Genomic DNA, 13,910 nt, shown 5'->3' with positions numbered 1-13,910 from the left:
ACATTCCTTGGAATACTGTATCAACCAAACAGAATGGCTTATTAGCTAGACTACCACAGATTATGCATTAAGAAACAATAGAAAAATAAATTAATTTAGATATATGATTATCTTTTTCTTTAGGAATAAATATATAAGATTTAAATGTGCCAGTGGTATGCATGAGGACGGTGAAGTAGGGAAAAAGAGCCCAAAGATCACACTTTTAAAACTCTAGTTTAGTTTATTCTTGCAGCTGTTTCAAAATTAACTCTTAAACATCACTTTCATAACAACAGGCTGTTCAGAAGCATTGCAAAAAGAAGCCTTTCCTGAGAGCATCTCACAAAATACAGTGCCTGAACTTCACCAAGCATCATTAGAACTGGCATTGTGTTTTGTGGTTAGATGAGAATTTAAACGTTTCAGTCACCCAGACCATCAGCATGTTTGGTGACAAAAGGGAATGGCTTCCAAGGAAAATTATCTGATACCCCACTGTAAAATACATAGGCAGATGAGGGATGCTTTGGGGATGTTTTTTGGCTGATAGTTTAGGGGCTCTTGTGAATGAATGAATTCTGCTGAAGTATCGAGGTATTTTAGGCCAAACCCTGGTTCCCTCTGCTAGGTGGTTTCAATAAAACAATATAGACAGAAATTGTACAAATGAATAAGGGAATTGAATAGAGAAGTCCACATGCATAAGATTAAGAATAAAAAGGAGCTTTAAACTGTTCTGCATGTAAGCATGGACCTACAGATCGACTCAGAGCTGTTAATCTCTCCAGGGCAGGCATCACAAAATATCAGAAATATATTGTAATTATATGTACTATAATATATGTATTATAAATATACAAAATATATTGTCAAGGTGCTGATATTTAATGCCCCTGTATGTTTGAGCTCAGAATAACAAGCATGTGTTACCCTTTTATATTGATTTTTGATCATCATGAAGGGTGTCAATAATTCTGGTGGCCACTCTAGCTAACTTCCTCAATGAATTGAATTCCACAGAATGCTTTGGGAAAAACTGTATAATGAAGGAATATTTGGTGTTAATAAAGGGAACTTTTTTGAGAGATAATAGTCAAAGTGACATGGGTTGTTTCTCAGCTTTCTAGCTGCCACTAAAAAATATGCACTGGTGCCAAGTGAAGGCACAACTAAATAAATCTAGTTGACTGATTTTGGATGTAAAAGGTTATCTCATTATATAGCCATAGCACCAGTCACCACTGATGCTGAGTATGGGTAACATAGTATATAAAGTGCTATTCCATCAACCATTTCTTTGATAATATGAAGAAAAGATAATGTTTTATCACGTAATCTCAATCTTAAATATACAAACATATACTACATTGTATGGTATTCTAGAAAATGTAGTAAATTAACACTGCAGGTAAAAAGTGCACCAAATAGCAGGCATGCCTTTTACAGCATCATGCTCTGAAGGAGCTGCATAGCTCTGGGTGGAACTACAGCACTGTAATGACATTATCTATCTGTCAGTGGAGGCAATAACAATAGGCTCTCACATAAGACTGTGGCTCCACCTTGTTCACGTCCTGCCCACCAACCCTGCAGGCACTCATACCTGTCAGTCACCTGCAGAGGCAAGGCAAGAGGGAGGGGCAAGTAATTGTTAAAGACAAATATCCCACCCAGATCAGTTATGCGTCAGTCATTCTCAATCCTACTCAAACCCTTAGACCTATGTAGGGTCAAACCCTGCTGAACCAAGGTGTTTCAACTGTCAGTCATAAACAAGAAACAGCCCCTAATGAGACTAGTGGATCTTGTTTGAGTTCTCTCCAAATTGGTAGACAGCTGGTGACAGCATAGCAACAACAACAAAAGTGATGACAACGTCTGTGGCAGGTGGGGGCGTGGTTTAGCGGGAGTCTGCAGCGGAAGTTTTGGGGTACGGCCGATTACTGTGGCACACGTATAGCCTATTATTTGGTAGTTTATATTAACAAGCTGTTAATCAATCTCTCTCTCTCTCTCTCTCTCTCTCTCTCGCTCTCTCTCAGTGAACTGCACGTGTGTGAGAGAGAAAACAAAAGGAGCCGCAAGCTTTGAGTCCAAGGGTCCAGTTTCTTGAGTTGTATCAGTTCTCAATCACACACATTTTGGCATGTAATGATGTCATCTTAGAACACAGTGCGCTTACGTAATTTGTCAGTATTAAACAAATAATTGGATAATTCTCTGTCAGGCTAACCAACTTGAATGGCTGAGATTTCGAACAACACTGTAAAAACATCTTAGCAAGTAAAAATATATAGAATATAGGCAAACTATTTTGATTTCTCTTTATTAGACTGTTTTTAAATGAAAACAGTGCTTAAAATGGTCTTATTCTATTGATATATAATTTTGATCACTTCAAGCATTTATTTCTAGAAAGAAGATAATTATCTGCCAATAGAATAAAATAAGCTTGAAATGAATATATATGGCTAGAAATAGGCTTAATATTCTTGTATTTGTTATATAATGACTTCAAGATATCTTCACTTCTGAAAAATTATTTTAATAATGACAGCTTTGTGTTTATGTACAGTATATATAGCTGACTGATGTGGTATGGTGTGCTGCTGTTCTTGACCAGGTACCCAAAACCACATAAGTGAAACCTTTAATACTGGAACAGTAGTCATTGGAAAAAGCACAGTTTCAGTTTTTTGATGCCAAAATGTCTAGCAGGAAAAAGCCCTAAAGACATGATGGAGAAGACTCTCCTGGTTACAGGAAGATTAAATGTGTTATTTGATCTAAACGTGTGTCCTTTTGTTACCCCTGTAGGCATACACCAAGGTGAAAGCACAATAATAGCTGGAAATGAAATCATACAAAATGTTGCTGACATTGATGGATTTTGCAGAAGGCTAGGTTGCATTAAAAAGCATTTGTTGATACCACAGCCATCAGTACAACAGATCACATCCTACCAAAACACACATATAATCCAAGACCACCAGACCACTGCAGCTATACAGTGATCAAGCCTATGCTTACAGCTATAAGACTATGTACTTCATGTTCTCAGCATAATATAACAATGATTGCAGTCTAAATATCCACTAATCTCTCCCTGTCCTCAGACTTCCCAAGTTCCATGCGTCTCATCCTGTTCATCAAACGATGTGCCCAGTAGAAAGCCTGTTTTCTTATGTTTGAAGTTAGAGGACTGCTTTGATGTGTGTTTTTAAAGGAAAAGACTATGACAAAATCTAACTGTCTAACTAGCCTTGATATATTACTAAAGAAACAAGGTCCCCAACAGGGTGTGGCTTATTAATGCACAGTTGCACTACCTCTAAAAGCTGAGTCAGGCTCTTTAACATTAATGGGGCTAACTGGCATTTCAGCATGGTCATGTCTTCCTACACAGTCCCATGAAGTATCTCCTGTTTCTGTAAAGAAAAAAAATCTCATAATATTTAGTATTTAGAGGTTGTGATCTCATTACAGCTGCATCATTTATTAGAACTATTGCCTGTAACTAGAATCTGATCACTATCAACAATTACTGGAATAGGATGATAGCAATAATACACGCACTTCTAATGGGCTAAACATTCCCTAAGGTATTCATAAAAGATTAAATTCCCCAACCTTCTGTCATACAGTCCTCTCCAAAACTGTTGGAAAGGCAATGCAAATGGATTTTTTTTCTTCTGTAGACTAAAGGCATTTGTGTTTGAGATCAAAAGATGAATATGAAAAGAAAGTTTAGAAATTCATCAATAGAACATCTACTTTTGGTTTTAGCCTTCAGTTTCACCTGTGAAGACTGCATTTGTTGTTAAAAAGGATTAGCCAACATGAAGATCAGTGAGATGTCTATGGGAGAAAAACAAGCCATTTTGAAGCAGGGAAAAGAGGAAAAATCAATCAGATGCATTGTACAAATATTGGGCATAGTCAATACAACAATTTGGAATGTCCTGAAAAAGAAAGAAACCACTGGTGTACTGAGCAATACACACCGAATGGGTCAGAGAAGGAAAACAACAACTGATGACAGAAACTTTGTGAGAACTGTGAAGAAAAACCCCAAAATATCAGTCAGTGACATCACCAACAACCTCCACAGGCACGGGTAAAGGTATCAAATCCACTGTTCGAATTAAACTTCAAGAGCAGAAGCCATATCACAAGATGCAAACCACTCATCAGCAGTAAGAATCAGAAAGCCTGATTGGAATTCGCAAAGAAATACAGCCACAAAAGTTCTGGAACCAAGATAAACCTCTACCAAAGTGATAGAAAGGCCAAAGTGTGGAGAAAGAAAGGATCTCAGAAGCTCATGATCCAAAACATACAAGCTCATATGTGAAACATGGTGGAGGTAGTGTCATGGCTTGGGCTTGCATGGCTGCTTCTGGAATAGACTAATTATGGTAACTCATGATGGTAGCAGCAAAATGAATTCAGAAGTTTACAGGGACATTTTGTCTGCCGGTTTACAAAGAAATGTATCCAAATTAATCAGGAGGAACTATATCAAGCAACAAGACAATGATCCAAAACACACTACATTTTACTTCACAAATGATCTGTTCCTATACTTTTGCTGCCTAAAAATTGTGTGGTCTGATACAAAAGGTTCTATGATTTATGGTGTTTAACACATCTAGATGTAAATACCAGGAAATAAAAGCTGAAATCCTAAACTCTCATCTCATATCCATCTTTCGATCTCAAACCTAAATGTCCCTGGTGTATAGCACAAACAAATGAATTGACCTTGCTGTTCCAATAGTTTTGGAAGGGACTGTATATACAGCATAAAAGAATGTCACAATTTGTTTTAAATTAAAAATCTTATGAGGTAATCTGTTTAATATTCTTTAAAAGTTTTACAAGTCATGCACTTATGGCTGCTATCAAATAAACAATCAACTAATGTGATGGAGTTTGTACTGTATCGAAACAAGACAAAGACGGCAGTCAGTGGAGGAAAAAAAATCTCAGAGTGTCCTCTCGGCCTCTGACGTTTTTGAAACTTTTTTGTGGCTTCTAAACCTCATGTCTCTGGCCTGCACTCACACTCTATTTATGCAAGAAAATAAAGCCTAAAAGTCGGCCCCTCCTAAATCTGTAAACTGCAATTAAGCTAAATTCCAAGTTTATTTCCAAATGCCATCCTTGCTCCAGACCATGTGAGACGTTGGAGTCTAAAATTATCACACTATGGGTCAGCCAGCCTGTGAGAAGCCAATCCATCTATAGTACTGTCCTCTACAGTGCACTCTAATGCACACACTATACAGTATATTGCATGACAGGTGACACACTAAAAAAAGAAAAAAGGGAAATGAGATGAAATAAAAGTGACGCTTATGCACAAAATGAGAGACCAAGCTCATATAGATTTATATATAGATCAGTACAGAAATGTTAATTCAACAGAATGCAACACCAATAATAACAAGCAAGACCACAGAAGACAGTGGGTTACAGTATGAGACTGACTGCTGTAGAACTACCAGAGGTCAACAGCTGGCTGTGTGTAAAAAAGCTCCTGGTAGTGTATGATGCACTACACACCCTATATTTCTCTCTGTGCTTCAGTAAGCAACATTGTCCTAACCAGAGTCAAAGGCATGTAATCGGAACTGGAATAATGAGCAATTTACAGCAGCCAATCCACCTACAGGCATGTTTTAGGGAGTGAACCTTCTGAGTACCTGGAGAAAACCCAGACAGACACAGGGAGAATGTTTTTATTACAGGCTTATAATATTTTTATGATGTTTACTAGTCTTTCCACCTAGGCATATGATGTGCTCATGCTTACTGATACCTTCCACAAGGAAATTATTAGACCAACCTTGATGCACTGCTGTATCATTTCTCCAAAAAGCATGGCTGGGAGACAATCACCTTAGGAGACTAATTACACACAAGCAGGCAATCCAGGATGGAAAAAGTTGAGACATCATAATTTCCTCAAAAACTTCTAATCTAAAATAGTAGTCAGAAAAAGAGTTGGAAAGTCAGAAAAAGATCAGAGACTGCTGTTTGCCATGGAGTAATCTATGCAGAATGCAGACAGACACACTTAATCCTGCTAAGGTTCAAAGCTGCAACACATGTGTTGCCAACCTGTGCAAACACAACATATGCTCCATGATGCATACTTCACATATGTGCTATGATTCACTGCGATAAGAGAGAGAGAGAGAACAAATGAAAGAAATAGAGACAAACAGAATAGACAGACCTTTCCTGAAATTTCTTTCTCTTTAGAAGAGGAGAAAATCATTACAAGAGCTAAATAGATAAACAAGAAGACAGCTATCGAGAATTAAAAGCCAACAAGCAGCAATAAACAAATAACAACCTTATAAAACATTGAACGTTCTGCTTCTCTGATGTCTAAGCGCTTCCCATTATCAAGTTCAAGCATAATCATTTATCACTATATAGGAGAAATTCACTTGCACTTGACCAACTGAACTCTGAGGCCCTGATTTACTGAACATTTGTATGTGTAAAAACATGTGCACGCATGATAACACCTGCAAAAATGTGCACACTGATTAACCGGGTCTATGAAGGATTTTTCAAATCAACAAAATAGCACGTGTTGTCCTTTTTGGGTGTTTGCCTTTGATGAATATGCAACCGCTCACTGGGTTTTTTTAATGAGAAGGTTATTCCTCAGTATCTCAAAAATGATCCAAATTTTTCTTATAATGATGACAGTGTTACTGTGGCAAAGTTTCATATTAGTCACATGTTCAGATGTTTGCATTCAATTCCAACAGCATTTACACAGAGACTGTGAAAACATACTTTATAAATACATACTGTAATCACTGTTATACCAGACAGTCAATTACTGTATACTTGTGATCCTTAAAAAACATATTTACAAATTATTTATACCTTTACTCTACTGATTATTCTTTATAAATCACCTTCAAGACACTGATGCACCTTCAAGACACTGATGCATGCAGTTTACATGCAAATTAGTGCATCATAATAAATCCCAAATATACACTGCTATATTATGATACTTATGATACTTATAAACATACTTATGATTGTTGTTATTGTGCTATGAACATCAAAGTGCTCTTTAAGTATCAAATAATAAACATTAATAACAAGCAGAGAACTAGCGAGACGTTTTGCTAAATCAAGCCATCAATCTTTGAATCTTGGTAAGAAATGAGCACAAGTCTATGATGTGGTAAACAGCTGCAGACATGATGAGCTCACTTTTTATAGCAATCCAGCGTTCTGATGAATGAAGATGCTGTGTCCAGACAGAGGAGCAAGGCCAGCTCCTCGGCAGTTCCTGGGAAAGGTCACTGGTGGCCAGGAGGATGTACAAACTCAATGGGGTCATAGCCCCTGACTCATACATGCGCTATATAATCGCAGAGTTCAGCTTCAGCCTCATACACCAAATGAGTCACACTCAAGTCATCACATACCAGAGTAAGCTTGATATGGAAAGTGAATGCTCATAGCAAACATAAACCCAGAAAGTGTTTAGTCTAGAACTAGGCTTAATTTGTGTTGGTGAAACTGTCATTAGTTTGTAAATTTGCTCACATTATCTGGCAAGCAAACCGAATTGCTTTATTATAATAACCGATGTGCTGTGTTTATGCCTATATATCACATTGTGCCCTTTACACAGAGAAGCCAACATCCTGCAAACGCTGAGTTAATTCAACAAACAGTTATTAAACATATACAAGCTCAGGCATGTGAAAAGGCTAGTGGGTATTCACATCTGTGCCCCAGATTCCTCCTGAATTATTACAACTTTAAAAGCAGAGTGTAAAAGAGGGACAGATACATTATATGGATAAAGTGATGACCAGAGCAAACCAGCTCTCTTTCCATTTGCTCATGCGGGGGGACACAATCATGGGTTTATACTCATACGCGTTTCAACAGCCCATTAAATGTCTGTTTGGAATATCAGGGATGTTATTTACAGGCACTGCATCAAATCCAGATCTGAAGGGGTCACCCTGTATGGTACAGAATAAAATACAAAACACAAACATTAATCATTGAGTTATAGTCAGAAGGGATGAAACTACCTGGATGCTCCATTTGAGCTCGACAGTCACAAACACTGTTCTTCTCAGTGTAGTGAGGGTAGCTACAAACAGTTTCCACTCCCTGAGCCAAATTCAGTCAAATAAACAAGAAAAGCCCATGGTAGATTTATGGCTAAAACTATTCACCAAATGTGTGTTGGACATTAGACAAATTATATTTACTCCAAGTATATATGAACTGAAATACTGACTGGGTTAGAGATTTAGACAGCACTGCTCGTTTCAAATCATTTACTTTAGCTAATCTGTGTGTGACACATGGAAGGCATAGTTCTGATAATTACTGTGGTTACCATGTTGGACCTAAGCAGGAACTATCATGCAACAACCACCGAAATGAAAAGGCATTTTTTAAAAAATCATTCTGTCTGTGTTAATGCAAACAGCATATATTTTGCAAAAGGCGTGTATTTTTATTACAATTTTAATATTTCATCCTCATTTGCTTTCATCAGTCTATTTTAAACTAGGTACACAAAATAGTTACACCCAGGACCTTAAGGACAAAAATGTCCCTATTGAAACCCATTCAAAACTGCAATATTTACGTTTAAGCATAAAATCATGCATTCTGTGTTAATAGGCTTTTTATTTTGATGACAAGGTTTCAAAATATAGATTTTTAAAAAATAAATTCTGAAATGTGTAGTATTAACTCAGGTTTATCCTCTGGGGGAAATACATGCTTTTCCTTTTTTCTGATTCTGCTGTGTTATAGAGAACTGCAGACCAACTGAATAAATGATGCCGCTATAATTGTGTGTGTGTTTGTATGGATATCAGAGTTGTGGTTTGTATGTGTGTACTGAAAATTTTGTGTGTGTGTGAACAGAAAGAAATGATATTGTACTGGAAATCACAAATCCTTCCCCATGTCAAAGAAGGTTACTGAGCTTTTAAGAGTTTTGCATTATGTAAAGAAACTGGCATTTACAGGGATAAAATTCTGAAAATGAATGAATGTTTGGTAATTATAATCAGAACTGCTGCTGGTAAAAAATGGAATTGGATGAAAATGGAAAAAAAAATTAATATACAATATTTCTATGACAGTTTTTTGACATGGACATTTTTTGTCCTTTATGGACCTGAATGGTAGGTGTTTTTTTTTTTTTTTTACACTGACACTGCATAAAAAATATAAATGCGTAAAATTAATGTTGTTGTTAATCATTGACATATCAAAGACTTTAATAATCAAAGGAAAAAATTCTGCTTAGCATTTAGTATTTGGAAAATAATTACTATTTTTCTTTTTTTCATAAAAAAAGTGTGACATTATGTAAAGAAACCAGCGTTTAAAGGGTTAAAATCTGAAAATTAATGAATGCTTGTAAATTATGATTAGAACTGATGCTGGTAAAAAATAAAAATAAAAATCCACCAGTGAAAGTGGAAAAAAAAATCTATATATAATATTTTTTTGACAGTTTTGGACATGGACATTTTTGTCCCCTACGGACCTATGTGTAACTTTTTTTAATTGACACATGGGCGTTAAAGTGATATTTATAAACTACCTGGTTAACCCTCTAAGCCCCAAGCCATTTATGGGTGGTTTTACTATTTTAGATCACTGTTCATTTCTACATATAGTACTGAATTGTTACTGATATGTACCATTTATTGTCAACATATGACTCATTTTCAATAGCTAGTGGATCTCAGACATGGCCTAATGAGGTTATATGCAAGCTATGTAATAAGAATAAAAACAATTTGAATTTGGATTAAGGATTTAGTTTTGACATGTGGAAGCTAGCGCTGAAGTCCAGTAAAGACCCATAATTCATCCCCCTGAAAAAAAATCACATTATGAACTACAAACTATTATATTTTGTTTACAAAATGGATTTAATTATTAGTATTAAGGATACTGTCATCCTCTCAGGTTCTAGAGATTTAATGTTTTGTAATGCAACATTTAATGTTTTGTAATGCATCGTTTTGCAGTGCTACATCAGTAAGTTAGCTAATTCCTCATTACCACTGATTCAGGAGGAACACAGCTGAGTAACATGCAAAGAAGACTGAACTAATACTGATTAGAGCTGGGTGATATGACAATATAATATTGTCATAATAAATTATGTGGCAATACATTTTTTCCCAAGACACTGTTATCATTTTTAGAATTTTAAATGTTTTTAATAACAAGCAGCTAATTTGATCAAATATTCTACTGTTGGATTCTTAAAAATGGTAAAATATACATTTTTTTCCCCCTAAAAATTTATTTTAATTAATTAATTTAATTAATTATTTATTTTAAAAATGCAACTGTTACGAAGCGTAGATGGAGACAAGCGCGGGCGAGCGGCGAGATGATGTGAGGAAGAATCCAGAACGAGAATCGAGTCGGGTTCGAACATGTAAGCTGTGTATCAGGGACGTAGGCAAAAGCGTAGTGCGAGACGAACGTGAAGTCGAGTATCAGGGAAAACACTTCTAATGAAATCGGCTTGGTAAACAAACAGAGACAAGGCTGCTGAGCGGTTACTTCGCAAGCGGCTAATGCTAGGGAGGCCCTTATATAACCTCAGGTGTTTGCAGGTGTTCGTAATTAGAACTCTGGCGAACTCGAGCGCGGGTATGACTGGGAAGTGTAGTCCTCCTCCGCCACGTCCCTGGGCGGCACTACACTTTGTGAGCTGCCGGGCCGATTTCGCCGTGTCGTAACAGCAACACTACTTTTGATGGCAGTTTGTTATGAAACCTTAACACAATGATACATGAATATCTTGAAATACTGTGATATGATATTTTTGTTATATCGCCTATATAATACTGATAGCTAATTGAGATCTAATAGACATTTACACTTATTCCTGTTTTCTGAAGCTTTTATCCAAAACAACAAGGAAACAATTCAAGCATAACACTGAGCAACTGAGTGTTAAGGGTCTTTTCTAATACTGAAAAGTGGGTTTCAGTAGTGTCAGTCCTGGTATTAGGATCAGAACCTTAACAGCTGATCTAACACTGCCCCTTACTACAGATTCCTCTAAGAAACTAACAGTAAATCTACATAGTTACCAGAATGATTAATGCAAGTCTGGACCTACCAACATGTCCTTGGAGTTTAAGAAGTTAAAACCAATAATCTGTAATCCGTAATCAGTGTGTTCACAAAGGTTTTTGTCACAATTATGCTCTCATAGATAATCGCAAATCCTGAAATGACAATTTCTTGGTCCTGATGTTAAAACTGTTGATGTTAGATCACTTACTGGCAGCTGGTTTAGTGCCTTAGTGCCCAAAGACAGACATTTTGGAACAATATCCCATTTTGTTGAGCAATAGCAATTGTGAAAGCCACTAATGACCCTGAAACATTAAACGTCTACAAAGTCACTAATAGGAGAAATACGGCATTGTAGGATTATTGTAAGCGAGTCTTAACTGTATAATAAGACCGCTTATTATATACAGTACACCCACAGTGTAAAGCAGCCTTTAGGCAGCACCTCATATCTGTGAGAGAACTGAACATGACATGGAAGGTTGTGTGACTTCTCTGTAACGACTGCATGATGATCCTCCTGTTTCAGAAGCAGCTGTTTGGAATCTTCTCTTCACCATAGTGATTTACTGATTACTCATTCCAGGATTAGTTTCTCACATTACCATAAATACTGATTACAAAGCCGCGGTCAAGGCTGGGGCAGAATTATGAACAGTGCGACTGCAGTAGTATATGTTATCTATTCGGTTATATATTATACATTTTCTTGTCATGCTGCTTTCTTGATTTTAACAGATTTTATAATACACTATAAAACTGACTCTGAGAAGGTACTAGAAAACTACAATTTTTATTTCTTTACTTACAAGTGTTCTCTCTCTCTCTCTCACTCACACACACACACACACACACACACACACACACACACACACACACACACACAATGTACTTTACAACTTGGCATCATCTTTAATTACACTGCTTAAAGAAGAAGCAGTTCTGGCTATTATTGCCATTAATCTGTTTGGACATGTGTGCTTAAACTCTTGCATTAGGCCCTTGCCCTTAAGTTCACCCCAGCCACCAGAAAGGCTGTGAAGGGAAGTGTTTGAGAGTAAACAAAAGTCTGGCTGTTACAGTGCAAAGAAAGTCCCATGCTGTAAAACAGCTGTGTTGTGGCCAAACAATGCCAGGCTAAGGGTTAAGGTTAGGTTAAATCTAAACAGCTTACTCTGGCTCTCACTAGGCGCAAGTCAACAGGCCTCTATAGCAGTCAGTCACAAGGACACGGATGGCCTCAGGTCCCGTTCTTTAAATCTGACTTCTAAGTACACTACTGTATCTGTGTTTGTTCCAATGTCACATTTATCCTGCATCCTTATGCCATTTCGCTATTTGTACTAATTTTGAAGTCAAACTAAATTTACCAATTCAAATGCTAAATTTATTTTCCACAAATTATAGAGATAATATATTCTTGAATAAAACAGACAGCACATCAGCTCTGTGCTATTTTATCCCAAGCATCCACCGAGCTAAATTAAAACCCTGACCTTTAAAGAAATTAACAGCACATGTGGTTCTGCTGTAAAGGGAAAAGTGTTTAAAAAAAAAAAAAAGAAGAAGAAGAAGGAAAGATTGTATTTTGACAAAACTTTGCCTTTTAGAACGATCACATTATATATATAGTCTCAATTCATTCAACCATTAGGAATAAACTGGATCATATATGTCAAGCAAAACGCTAGCATACTGTGAATGGATTACAAGTCTGAGCATGTAGATCCAACAAAAAGTTTAAACGTAGAAAGAAAGAGAGAAAGAGCTGAAAACAAAAACAAAATAAATTGATACATCCTGAAACTTTTACTCAATCGCAGTCAAAACACACACTGACATGGCTGCTCTCTCTCACCTCTCTGTCTCTAATCCATTCTTACCCACATCCCCCCAGAGTCTTAAGTCCTGTTCACACCGGGACGATTTTCGCAGCGTGTTTTTTTTGTGTTCACACCCAGGTGTTAAATGCCGCGGTGCACTGAATGAAAGTGCAGATTCACTCCCTGACAGTAGATGGCGCTTACTGAAATGCGCTTATAGAAATACCCAGGTACACAAGGTGGCAATGCACAACTTTCTGTTTCTGACACCCACTTATCACTGAGAAGAAGAAGAGAGCCAATATTTACGTATTTCACACCGTTTTTGCGAACTCGCTAAAGCACATATGCACTTTTGTGAGATGTAAAATATTTGGTGATTTGGTCACTGCAACAAATACTTCTTTAAAGCTAAATCCTTAAAGTTCTCATATTAACAATATACTTTTTTAAATAAGTAATGATTTGAATTATATCAAAGTCACAGCAGTAGCATTCATATACTTATGGAAAGACCCAAATTAGTGAATTTTTTAATATTTTTTTTTTTTGTTGGTATAATAAGGCAACTATTGTTGTGCTCCAAAATGTTAATGATCCTGCAAATTGATGAAGTGTTTAATAGGAATAGTCTTTTTTCTGGTCAATATGATAATACATGACTCAATAATGAGGCACTTAGCTATTTGAATTAAAGCTATTAAAAGGATACTGTGTTTATGTGTGTAGACAGAAGGATTTATTAGCTGTGAGCATTTTCAAACAGTGGGTGCTTGCATCATATTCGTCTTCTTTTTCGGCTTCTTCTTCGTCTTTAAGACAGTTTTGTACTTAAGCACCATCGAGTCGCACTTTTATGTAACTTCAGCGGTTCTTCCTTCTTTTAACGACAGGTTCTTCCTTGTTTTATTAGAATGATGATATGAATGCACACTAGGTATAAGTTGAATCCTCATTCAGGAATAGCTGAAA

The 13,910-nt window shown here is 36.6% G+C and overlaps 1 protein-coding gene across 2 annotated transcripts in view; it reads right to left on the bottom strand.

Moving 5' to 3' along the window:
• Nucleotides 1–13,910, bottom strand: part of LOC108275154 (uncharacterized) — a 225,158-nt gene that overhangs the window by 80,630 nt on the left and 130,618 nt on the right. The gene's annotated exons all lie outside the window — the stretch shown is intronic.

Source organism: Ictalurus punctatus, chromosome 14, assembly GCF_001660625.3.
Source record: "Ictalurus punctatus breed USDA103 chromosome 14, Coco_2.0, whole genome shotgun sequence".
In the NCBI taxonomy this organism is placed as follows: domain Eukaryota; kingdom Metazoa; phylum Chordata; class Actinopteri; order Siluriformes; family Ictaluridae; genus Ictalurus; species Ictalurus punctatus.
This window is presented reverse-complemented; position numbering and strand designations above follow the sequence as displayed.